Genomic DNA, 13,798 nt, shown 5'->3' on the forward strand with positions numbered 1-13,798 from the left:
TTCCTTTCGAGTTGCACAAATGGCTAATCAAACAGTCGGCAACAAATCATTCATCCGCGGATGAAGTATGAAGACAAGTGGCCAACGAAATCTAGAATACTTGAGAAATATTATCCTGATCGAACAGAGTGTAAATATTATCCAAGAAGTGGCAAAGTAGATGAATAGGCTTTTAGTACTAATCACAATTATATTGACTGTTTTCTTTCTTCATATAGCTAAGTGGCTACATATCAACCAAAATCAAAACCTTATTTAAATTCTTTATTTGCCACTGTTAAAAAATAATAATGAATAGAATGAGAACTTGAATGTTTTGAAAATATTAAAACATTTTTATGAAGTATATATTTGACATGAAAAGCGCTTAAAATATAAATAAGTGTATTTTCTTATAATAGTCGTTAAATAATTTAGGAAAGAAAGGGTGAAAAAAGTGTTGGTCATTGTTGAGAGTTACATCAAATTAGAAACTTAATGAAGGCTCGTACATGATCTTTTATTATATGAATGTAGAGGGTGAATATACAGTCTTTAACTGATTTTAAAAATTTATTAACACACAATTGTAACACGTTCAATCGGTACTCGATCTTTGTCATATTTTGGTGAACATATTTTGAGTCACAATCGCCACAGTAGATCTTATCCGTACCTTCAACGTGTTAACATCAAGAATTGACATTGGTGAATCATAAAAAAAAATTTCAAGTTGATGATATTTTTTGCCTAGGCTATTTGGTTTTTCTTTAATAAATTTTGTAATCAGTTGAAGGTTCTATGTTCATCCTGTACATAGTACATGAAGTACAAAAATACTTTAATATTCCTTTTTAAAAATTCTTTCGCACAAGAGTGCATTATTAGGTATATGTATCTCCGTATAAAAAATTTTAATTTTCTGGTCCATGGCATGACGTGAGTAATTTTTGCCTTCCATAGCTTTGAAAGTAAACCCAGGAAAAAAATTCTCATTTATGAAAGTATTTTCTGCCTACATTAGTTACAAGTTTCTTAAAAAGTTGAAAAATACTAAAATACACTTTACATTTTTCTATCTCTTTTAATTGAAAAATGAAGAATTTCTGTTTTCAATCTCGAAAATTGTCAATATATAAAGAAGATTGTCAGTTTCAGTAAAAAAATAGGTTTCTTTGAGTTTGCCAAAGTGCGAAATTTCATCAAGTTAATAGTGAAACATAAAGAGCCCTAGTAGACACAAGTTTGCAAACTAGACATTCTCAAGACTATTCCCAGACGCCACACTCAGAATTTCTTTAAATTCCACCAAGACACTCGAGGACTCCATAAACTGGAGAGATTTTATCGTACCCACGTCGGAGTATGTATCACAGTGAGGCGTGGTCGCAGAGTAAAAGTTATCGAGAGAATTACAGGGAGAAATTCTTCCCTTTGGTTTCCCTTACCATATCCGCAGGGTAGAAACCACTTCAGACACTAACGCACCCAGTCCTGTTCTCAAAGAAGACGTCATCATCCCCATGATGAATATCCAGACGCGAAAACGAGCTTCGTCTGCTATCAGAAGCGTTCTCATTAATTCTTCCTTAATTTGCCACTCGCATTGTAACGCTACTGCTCAGCATTTTATACGCTTTCAATTTATCGCTAGTTCACAGTTCCACGATTTCTGGAAAGGTCAATCTTCGCTATCGAAGAAGAAAAAAATTCATTCGAGTCGTTCTTGTAATAAAGGTAACCAATTAATCAACTTGAGAATTAATTTTCAAAGGTCTTGCGACCAGTGAAAGGATTTCTCATTCAGTTTATCAATTTCTTTTCTAATTCTACATTTAACATATTTCAATTAGACACGTATTAAAGCTGCTTTTCACTAGCTAAGTGCAGCGGCAACGTTTCTCGTTCTCGTTACATCAGAAATTTGATTCTCAGCTTCCACTCGATTCCACCTTCAATTTTCCGTTCGAACCGATAAGACCTATCCCGAACGGTTCAATAAAAAGACTGATAACAAGCCTCTCCTCGACCGCAAATAGAATCGGCAGCTGGAAAGCGATCGATCCGTTTCTCTCTTCGCATTCGTCGGATACACTCAGTTGTGGAATAGCAAAAATCATGGTCGCAAACGTGTGTCCGTGCAATGAAAAGGATTGTTGTTTGTTTCGTCGTTATTAAAAAGCTCTCGAAAAGAATCCGAATCGGTATTCGAAGACCCTGTTCCTTTGGCAGAGTCGAGCAATCGTTGGGGATAACGAGGCACCGATGCTCCAGATAGAACGGAATTGTTATTGGAAATATCTTCGGCTCCTCTTTGCATTTCTCGGTGAGTGTGATCTGTACTTTTGCATTCGCGAATCCTCTGTTTCGCTTCTAATCTCGTTGCAGGATTCGGGAAGAAGTAGCCATTATCTCTTATTACATTATGGAAAGCATAATAAGCACTGAACCCAGAAGATACAAAATTCGCGTTGAAAAATTTGTGAGTAAATATAACGCATTCTAAAATATTTTATTATATTATGAGCATTTTATTATGCAACTTGAAGCGAGATTTTCAATGCAAATTATGTGCAAACATGTGCTTATTAAAGATAATTATTTATAGGATGAGGAAAGATGGCAAAAGAAAAGTTTATTATTGCTGTAAATATAGTTTAGAAAATTGAAATATATTGTATTTTTTCAATGAAATAATATGGTTCACTAAAATACTACTATGAAAATATGCAGTCCTTTAAAAATAGTATTTCACTCAAAGAAATCAAATTGATCTTAGGAAAAAAGCTAAAAATAAGAAATATAAATTTAAGCTTCCATTTCATTTTTATTAAATATTATATTTGAAACAATATTAATATTCACTTTGCTATGGTTACATTAAATCAGTGTATTCATTATTAACTAAAGATTCTAATTTTGGTTTGGTTTTATTGTTTAAGAAACTTCTTAAACTTAAGAAAAAACTTTTTTTCGCAAACTATTGGGAACTATAAAAGAAAAAATACTTATTAGTAACTAATTTAATATACGTATGTGATCAATTGATTTTCCTCTTATTTTGCCATATAGAATCACTTCTTAAAATTTCTGACACCTGTCGTCAAACACTTTGTATGCAAATATTTGAGAACTTTTACATTCGTATTCGTTCAAAAGTCCAAGCGTCGAGTCTGTTGTACGTGCTCTTCTCCCATTGTCTGCTTCGTCACAGTTTCACATCGTTTTTGTTAACCCTCTGAATTGCTGAATTGATTTGGCTAAAACACCATCATATGATTGATGATTATATTATATGGCGATAGACCCACATAAAACTTCTCAACCCCTTACGACTCTTAATTCCAAATTATAAATTTGCATCTTATTGTGATCTCGTTCGCTAAAGAAACAAATTGTAATTCAATCTACTTCACTGGAAAACAAATTGAAGCGCTCAAGGCAATAATGTATCTTTATTGAGAAAACTGACTTCAAAGGTTTTCGTAAAATCCTAAAATCAGATAAAATATTTATTAAATTTATGCTCTACAGTTTTTGCACAGAATTTTTATACAGTTTCTGTGTACGATCAGATTCTGGCTCATTTAGTGTATGTATCCAATTTCATGTGGTTTAAGACATTGTTGACTCAAAATAACATAAATATTTTAGTAGGATAATAAGGAGTTCTCAGCACAGCGTCGTTAATTTTCATTATTTTTTTAGCAAATATTGTTAGGTGTTTCCATGGAAATATTTCGTTTTTCATTAAAATGTGCTTTATGCCCTGATTGCCCCAAACGCTCATAGACTTCAGTTAAGCCATAAACTCAATTTTCTAAAAATTTCACGTATGTCGGTTCGCTTGATAAACACAGGTATTACAGATAGATGAAATGTTAGTGTCTCACCCGGTATATGCATTCGTAGCACCCAAAGGGTTACATTCAATCGTTCCCCAGGTTGATCGACGACGTCGTCGAGACCCTTTCATTGTTACAAAATGAATAGTCGATTCGCGTCTTTCGTCTTCTGAACGGCGCGCAGGCCTCTTGGTTTCGACGTTGACTCCAATAATAAACTGGGCATGCCGTATGTGCATCGAATGCACTCGACTCGAGAGGTTGCAACCTCGATACCTCCTTTTTAAATGGCAGGAAGTACACCATATTCAGATTATTTCCAGGTTGAAGGCGTCGTTGTCCCTCTGGGAAACGTGAGACGTCGACGTTGGTATTCTGCCAGCCAGTGGAACAATGTCACGCCCTCCTCCTTGTCGTAAGGATAGAACTCGCGGTGTCTCTCCTTGGCACGAAAGAATGATACTCTACAGTAATTGCAACGTGTAATTACAACGGCCCTCTGTCGTCTGTGGCTGTGGAAGTGCGTGCGACACATGGGGGTTCGGATTGAATATCAGAAGCACCTTGAGAGGATTCCGATGTCTTCGCGTTGGAAATGATTTTTGATGACGGTTTTTAACGTGGGTGAATTTAGTTACTATGAAGATATGTGAAGTTGTATGCATATACATTTTATATATCTTGAGCTTTTGTGTTAATCTTAAAAAGGGCAATTGCATGTATATTAGTATTATTTTCTTGAATTCATTTGAAGACCACAGGGGAAGAACTTGATAAGTCCACTTTTGTCGATTTTCTGTTTTTTATCGTATCTTTAGGTGAAAGGGAGTGTTTTTATATATCAGAATTGAAAAAATGAAAACACTGCCAAGCTCTAAGATACCAACCATTTTCATGGTGAGTGTATAGGGAAATGTTTTGACAAATCCATATCAAACATTAGCTACAATGATTGCATGTTTCGTTTTCGTTATTTTGTAGCGTGCTGTTCAGTATTTAAAATTGCTATATTAGTATATAATTATCAGAAAATAAGTGTTTTGCATAAACATCCGCAGTCTAGTGATATTAATAAATAACATCTTTTCGTCTAAGAGAAAGGTCGATGAACTTCCCCTCTAATATCCGGCGCTCTTGCGTTGAATACATTGATGGGTTATTAAAAATTGAAAACCCCTATTGTTGATGATGAAAAAAAATTAGAATATTGGACAATATTAATTAAACACGTTTACAGATATGTTTATTGGTAACGTTTATTGTAATAATATAAAAATTTATATTTTTGATAGTAATCATAAAATGTTGTTTCATTATTTATAAGATTATCTAAGTCATTAAAGGTGTCAAAAACTACATTTTCACAAACAAGCAGTTTACGAATCATAAAAGTAAACAATTTGAAAAATTTTTATTTCATAACGGATAATATATTATTAAATTATTTCACATTAATTTTCTACTGAAATGCAAAGCAGAAAATATTTAAAAGTACCATAAATAATTGTCACTAATTACAATTCTTTATGCATATTAATGCACAAATGCTAAAGTGTTCAAATATTCCCAGTACTCATTTAATTACTACTATCGATCCAAGTTTAATAAGAGCATCAGACTAATTTGCTTTCATCGTTCACGGAAAGTTGCACCGAGAAGATCTCTCCCTAGTCAATTGAACTCAGCGCACAGACTCAAGGTCTACGTACGATTTCGCGAAACGTGTATCCATCAGGCTATCTAATTTCTGGGACACACTTGACCTCGTCGGGCTGCGGTAGTCGCGAGCTGCAATGAAGTGTACAAAATGAAATACGACCTCTCCGACATTGATTTAGTAGGATTTACGGGACGGGTCGCGTGATCGAAGTGAAAACTTAGTTCCTGCCGCGCTTGCTGATAATCGCTGTTTCGATGTTAAAGAGAGCCTCGATGGTTCTACTTTTTCCTCTCTGAATGCTCTTCGACATTATTGTTATTCCTCTTACTTCATCAAGAATTCAGTCTGGATTTATCATCGTATCGGAATTTAAAATTCTGTCGGTCGCTTCGGGAGTAGACAGTCAATACCGAATGGAGAAGAGAACAGAGAGACGAGAATAATACAGCATACACGGGGTGCAGAATCGCTGCCTATTCTCTTCGTTCCTCATTTTGGATTGTTTCCCGCGGAGCTAGTAGATTTCAACACTGATAATGAGTAAAATTGTCGATTCGCGATGCATAGAAATTCTTGCTTTGAAAAATTATATTTTTTCTTTTTGAATTCAGCTTTAAGAAAATACAGTGTTATCCAGTAGAAGGTACATATTTTTATACTAATGGGTTTTCGATGAAGGTTATTAAATCTGTGTGTCTAAATTTATTGGTGAAACGAAAAATTATAGGATACTAATAAATAATTATATTATGAATATTGTATTATAAGGAAATTGTTTCTATTTCTTATATTAGTATCTACAGTACCGCTCATAAGTATTCGAATGATGTCACATGTTGAGAAAAATACAGGTTTCTTTGTAGTAACTGATGTATATTCTTTACATTTGTTCGTATTTCTATTAAAATTTTAAAATTAAGTATATAATAATTATAGGAATTGTATTTTTAGCAGTAATTAATAGTTAATCGAAGCAGTAAATATCGATTGCTACCAATAAATCTGTAATTTTCCAAACCTGTGAAATCGCTCAAATACTTATGAGCGGCACTGTATGTGTAATAATGTAGCAATAGCTGTAGCTAATAGTAGTGTGGTATAAGTTGTTCATAAACTGTTTGCACTGAAGGAAGGTACTGTGTCTGCTCGATATTGGCTTACCACTTACTAACGAGTTTATAATGTGGAACACATTTTTAAAATAAATATCATACTCATGGTATCCCACTTTGGTCTTATCAAACATTTTAAGTGACAGTGTATATAAATAAATTTCTTACGCTTTAAATAATTTCAAACTATAACTAATGTAGCAACGAAATTATAATGAAGAAATACTTTAATAGATATTTGAAGTATCATATGTCTTGCGACTAGCGATGAGATTCGATCACTTCGAATTATTTTAACTCATATTTCATCTTCTCAAACTCATCACTTCCCTCGAGGCATATCTTGACACAAGTTTCATCGTATAGGGCGTAAGGGGTACTTAAAAATTAGATTTCTTGAAAGATATATTAAAATTGAAAAATATTGTCAAATTTTTTTCTTTAAAATTATTCACCATCTTCTATACTAAAAATACAAGAAATACAAACCACAATATAAATCTCGATAAAACCAGTAGTAAAAGCATGGAGAACATTTGAAAAATTAGAAAGAATGTTTTTTTATTTATGCTGGAACCCCATGTGGAATTATTAGTAATTTGCACATTGCTGTTCACATTAACATTACATTTAAATTACCAATTTTAAAAGCATATAAAGTTGGACTGAATCATTATACTAATTCATTATGATAATCATTACACTAATTATTCTACTAGATATTGTAGAAGGAATGTTTTATAAAACATTTATGTACAATCAACAATGCTTTAATGAATGGTTTGCCCAGAAAGACATCCATTGTATAATAGAAAGAATGTTACGAATAAATAAAAAGTACACGAAATGTTTTTAATCTTAACAAAGGAACTCTTCATCAAAGAATCGAAAAAGCAAAATTATTTAACTTATCTAATATTTCTAAAACAAAAGTTCTACAAACGTTGTAATACTACATACACACATAGCTTGGAAGGGTAATCCTGAGATACGATGGAGGCACTTTTTTGATCTAGGTGAAGGAGTGTCGGGTACCTTGACGAAGGTCGCCGCCGCTTCTTTTTCCCTTTTATTAGCAGCCGACAATCCTCTAGCGGTAGACGTTTACAAGAATTCGCGAGGGAAAAACGAGACAGCGACCGCGAGGATTCGCGAGAAAGAATATTTACGACTCCGCTCGAACGTGTTCCAAGTAGGTTGTCGAGTGCGGTGGCACGCTGGCTTTTGACCCACTTCGAAGCTCGCAAGCTCTCGTAACCTTAAAACACCGCTGCTATTCCAGTCCAAGCTTCTAATACGTTGTACACGCTTGATCAACTCGCTCTGATGCTCACATGATTTCGCGAGACAAATACCAGGAGGAGGGAATCCTGAAAACTTTATCCGGATTACCATCTTTGCTGCTTTTTGATATGCTCATCTTTGAGCAGCTTCCTTTGGTGTAAGGGATTCGTTGTTTATATTGTTGTAAAGTGGCCAGCACACGGTCAATACTATTTATTTCTTTATACAGGGTGTTTCATAATATGTGGGACCCACTTTGGGAGTTGATTGTATGGCTAAAAACGATAAAAAAAGGTTATGTTCCATCTGTCTTCATTTATGAGATATAATGAATTTTATAAATAGAGCAAACTCTCTGTTTGTTAGGTTAAACGTATATGCAGGCATAATTAATATGCAGGAAAATCAAATTGTACATTACAGTACCTACCCAATTGTTTGCGACCATGCATATGCGATTTATGGAGTCCGAAGATCCAAATCTAGTTAAACATCTACGGAGGAGAAATATACGAGCAAGTCGACAAAACCTCAATGGAGGGTAGAGATTTATGTATGAAAGAAGAACAGGATTGCTTATTGAGTATAGGACTTGAGTGATCTATTGTCAATCTCTTTTAATAGTGACAATATTATTGACCATATTCGCTCTATATTGAAGAAATGAGGGTTGAATATTGATGAAATTTTGGTATTTTATAACACAAGCGTTCAAATTGAAGCAGAGTGACAAAGTTACCATCAAACTGAATTTACAATATTATTGTCAATAATATTTGCGTGCACGTCCCTTAACTCGGAGTGAATGTAAAACCGATTATACTTTTTACAGTATATTTTGATAGTCAATCATTATAGAATTCCCGGAAACAAATTAAGGCTAATCGATGGCAAAGTACTGTTCAGAGCTCAGGAGATGGTCCCTGGAAATAATGTGGATCTGATTGGTTCCAGAGACCATTTCCTGAGCTCTGAACTGTACTAACGTGAATAAGGAGAAGATCTACTCATTTGTACAAGATTCCAAGAGTTTGATATATTTTTGGACTTTGATGGAGTGAAGATGACTATAGCCCTTAATTACAGAGTGACTAACTGGACATATTCGACTTCACATGGAAGACGGAAAAACTTGATTGATAGCAATACTTTCCCTTTATTATAGTCACCCCCCTATAACATATCACCCCTCCTATAACACAGTTAATTCGTTCCGTGTTATACCAATATCGTGTTATATGAGGGTTGTTCTAGTTTATTACGACGTGCTGTATGAAAAATGTGTTATAAGAATACTATATTATAGGAAATCTATTACAATTTTTGCATCGGGTTATATCGAAACCGTATTTTCAGAGTATGTACCGTGTTATAAAAGCGTTGAGTGTATTATAACAGTAATAGGGAAAGTAACAGACATGACTAACTTATTAGGTCATAAATAATGCTTTCAAAAATCATTTTGTTTGTAAAAAAATAATGCGTACTTTTAGTCACAGCTGTGTAGAATATTTCATTTTATCGCTACTTCCTACCTATAAGATATTTTTCAAGACTTTTTATCAAAGGATTTTTAATTTTTTAAACTGAATTATAAAATAGTAAGCACCATTATTTGTAGGAAGATCTAATATTTTGAATGTAGCAAGAACGATTCTTTATCTATATTTGTCAGCTAGGTCCCTTAAATGGTTCCAATCAGGACCAACAGAAAGTTGGTCTTTCAACAATATCCAATTTCGGTGACTCAAATCTTGAGGAAGAAATTAAAAATTTTAGGTTGTGGAGGTTTCATCTTACTGACATTTTCAAATAGAAATGTTTAATAAACGAAAATTCGACTTATAGAGCATTTGTTTATGAAATGCAGCGAATCCTCGTTGAACGCTCGGTTTTCATGTAACGATGAAAACTCTTCACCAACCTCGCCATTTATTAAAAACGTACGGAGCAGGCTACACACAGCAAATGAATAGCTACCCAACAACGAATAAGTGGGCCTCAAAAATGCTATTCAAGTCATGATGAGATGTCGTTGCCGGTTCTGAGTTGCGAGCTTTCTTCAAGTAACCACTCTACTTGCTTTAACCGAGTTAATTTTGAACCCTAGATAGAGTACCGAGTCGAGTATCAACCCTTGTACCAAGGATATCTTTTACATTCTATCTCAGTTCCATTTTACATACTACAAAATACCGTGAAAACGATTCATCAAAGAATAATTAAGAAATGTTTCCTTCGTCCTGAAAAACTTCAAACCTCGATGAAATGTTTCATAATTCGATTAATCGTCAAAAAACTCCACTGATGACAGTGTGATAGCTGGTATGTATATGGGTGCATTGTAGGAGCCTCATGGTTTGGAGCTCGAGTTGCATGTCATCGGTCAGTAGAAATGCAAATGAGAATGAATGGAGCCCATTCATGGATTCGCAACACAGTAAGCGCACGATTCGCCTCGGGAAAGTTGGAAGTTCGTGCCAGGGAAAATGGCTCGGCAACGATTTTCCTTTGAAATACGAGCCTTACTATTGTAAGAATATCAGCGGGTTCATGGCACTATAGGTAGTCCTCCTCGCTTATTAATATTCATAGATCCATCTCTCTGCATCCCTCTTCTCCCTCTGTTCCGAGATGTTTTGTGTTGCAAATCTCGCGAATGTAGAGTTATAGCTTTCTTGCGGAACGAGCTGCTTAATACGTGCCAAAGTACTCGAATTTTAGTTTGCAATGAAAATGCAATTATAGGTAAACCTTGGTTTGACGGTAAAATTAACAACGAGGTCAAAATTATGAATATGATTATTTATCATCCAGAATTGGTTTCTCTTTAGATTGTGTTTATTTTAAGCTGACATTGAGTAAAACTAAAAGAAAAAGCAATGAATATATCCTCTTGTTATTATACATATTTTATTTAAGGTTTATCCTTTTGATCGCTCCAATAGAAATTAGTATTCATTAAATTATTGATAATTTTAATATTATTAATATAAACAGTCTTTGCTAAATGTTATGATTTTTTAATAAAAGAATATTCTAATGGAAACGAGATTCTCAATAAAGTGGAATCTACACCATGAAAAACATAATATGTGTAACATGATAAAAACTTTAATCTATTGATCAAAAATTGAATCAGTGCGGTGAAGGGTACAAGTCCCAGAATCTCACTTTAAAATTATTTGATCCCAATGTGTAGTTCTCTATTTTACATTGTATTTTACATACCTGGACCTCAAACCCAGAGTGCACCAAGTCCACTTGTTTTGTGTATCACTCATACACTTTAATTCTGTGGTTATATATGGTTTTGAGATTATTTGAAAATGGCTAATTTTGGACTTGTACTGTTCTTCAACTCACCGATTCAATTAAAGATAGTAGAATATTGTTTGCAACCCTGAAACAAAAGATTAACTTGATTCGTTTTTTGTTACGAACCATTCAATTGTTTCTAAATTGGTAAATAAAAAAGAAACCTTAGTCTTAACATTACAATTATTCAAACTAAAACAAAAACGATTCCTTTGCATTATTATATCCATATATAGTCTATGTAATAAGCCACTAATAGACAACAGGAAATTTGGAAAATAGGTTTCTGTTTTCTGTTAAATCAAGGAACGACCGTCACGCAGTGTAATGTTACGAGAACGACATTGCGACACGCGAGAACACCTTGCGCGTGCATCAGAGTGTGCATAGAGAAAACGCGCGGCGCATAAAGAGGGGGAGTGCGCATCGTGCGGCTCCATTGTAAGGCTCTGGTCGTCTCGTTGCACCGGTGCAACCTACGTGCATCGCTTTATATCGTGTTCGGATCCAGAGCTCGCAGAAATGAGATCTGCTCGTTCGCAAGTCGATTGGTTGGATGGTTGGTTGGAGTAGTTCGTCGACCCTCATACAATTTCGGGATCATAAAAATGCAAATCAACTGACATTTTCATCTTTTTAGGAATCGTATGACTTTAGAATGGACTTATTCATCCATAATTCCCATTAAAAAAAAACTAGTTATACACTATTGGGTTGAAATATAGTTTTTTTTTTTATATTCTTTTTCTAGGATTCCAACAAATATTTATGTAGAGTTTTTTAACAATTTAAGAAGCGTTTTTAATTAGCAGCTCGTTTCTGAGATATTAAATAAAGGATAATTAATTCTAAAGCAGAAAAAATCATTACCTAGAATTTGTTATTCTGAACTTGAATAAAATATTCTTTATTATTAATCGCGACACAGATCTTGCCATGAGTAGCCTACATAAAAAAAGAAAAGAGGAAAGAAAACAAAATAAGTGGGTAACGAATTAACCGAGATCGCGCGATGCTACTTAATAAGGTAAATAATTAAAATAGCAAAGTCTCTGTGTTGAAAATGGTTGAAGATCCCGAATGAAAAATGCGAATTCCGCGAGGGAAACCTATATAACGCGTGTTCTTCCGCGTAAAAGTAAATTTTATTCGATGCGCATGTCGACCAGGACGGGCAAGAACTGGAATGCCCAGAATGTTAATCATTTAATGGAGTATAATCGGTTAATGGGAGTCTGCATTCAGCCTGATGCTGCCGCACAAGTCGGATGATTATGATCGTCCCTTCTGATTCCTCTCCTTTCATTTATTTTCATCACTGGCGACAAAAATCCTGTTTCATCGCGGTGTTGTTGAAGCATCATTTAAACGAGTCTTATGCTCGAGACAACAAAATGACAAAACTCACGTTCCATAGCTGATGAAATATTAACCCTCAGTTAGAGATAGTATTAAATATTGTTATAGAAGTCATTATATTTATATTGTTAGTATTATAATATTTCAAATCTATTATTTGACATTCATTTTTCCATGAAATTCTTTTTAAAGATTTTAGAATATTCACATCTCAAGCGACTGAAACTTTATTTGTGAAAAGACAAAACGCAAAATTAAAAAATTATAATTTTGACTTATTTTTTCACCTGGAATCGTTATCTTCCCGCGTGTATCAACAGAATAGAAATAATAACTATTATAAAAGGCCGGTCGATATGATTGGAGCATCTATCCCCTCATTATGTTAAACAGAAATTTTTTGTTCTCTTGGTAAAAATCGATTTATTTCAGATATTTTATTCAAGAAACTATGTGATAAATTATTTGCAGTTTTCCTGTATATTTTTATTTTATGTTCAAGTAGTTACAATATTTTTTTTAGAGAAGGTTACATTACACATTCTACTTGTATTTCTCCTGAATCACTATGCCCTCCTTTCGCTAATTGGCACGATTAAAAAAAAAGTATTCGATCGATTGACTTGAAATTTGTACTGTATGTTAAGAAAGTATTGTTTGATGAAAGAGAAGAGTGATACGTTGTATATCTTTTCGTTATTACAAAAAGTCGGATCATTTATTAGAGTAAGATCGACTATTTAGATTTAACAAGTCACTATTTTCTCAAATATAGTTATTTCTTTATTATTTTTCGTTAAATATTAACTATATTCCTATATTATATCAAATAAAAAGCTATCTTACTTCACTATTTTACATGATCTAGAGCAGAGATACGATGTCAACCAACAGAAAAGGAACATGATAGTCGAGGAAAAATATAGATGAAGTGTGTAATATAATCTTCTCTAAAAAAAAATATAACTACTCAAATATATAACAAAAACATACAGAAACACTGCAAATAGCTTACCACATACTTTCATTAACAGAAAACCCTTAAAGAAATCGCTCTTTTACCAAGAGAAAAAGAAATTCTCTCCCTAAGAATTAGAAACTATACATGTTACGAGAAAATTTGACAAACTCGACCAGCAAACATTTCATGATCCATTCGCATGGCGCTGACTCATTTCCCACTGATTGTCCTCGAGTCTAATCGCACGCTATGCTTATGCTCGGAGGGTCGATCCTCCAAC

The 13,798-nt window shown here is 33.9% G+C and overlaps 1 protein-coding gene across 2 annotated transcripts in view; it reads left to right on the top strand.

Annotated features, from left to right (window-relative positions):
* LOC143184131 (uncharacterized) overlaps positions 1 to 13,798 on the top strand; it is a 44,223-nt gene that overhangs the window by 17,159 nt on the left and 13,266 nt on the right. The window lies entirely within an intron of this gene.

This window comes from Calliopsis andreniformis, chromosome 9 (assembly GCF_051401765.1).
Source record: "Calliopsis andreniformis isolate RMS-2024a chromosome 9, iyCalAndr_principal, whole genome shotgun sequence".
In the NCBI taxonomy this organism is placed as follows: Eukaryota; Metazoa; Arthropoda; class Insecta; order Hymenoptera; family Andrenidae; genus Calliopsis; species Calliopsis andreniformis.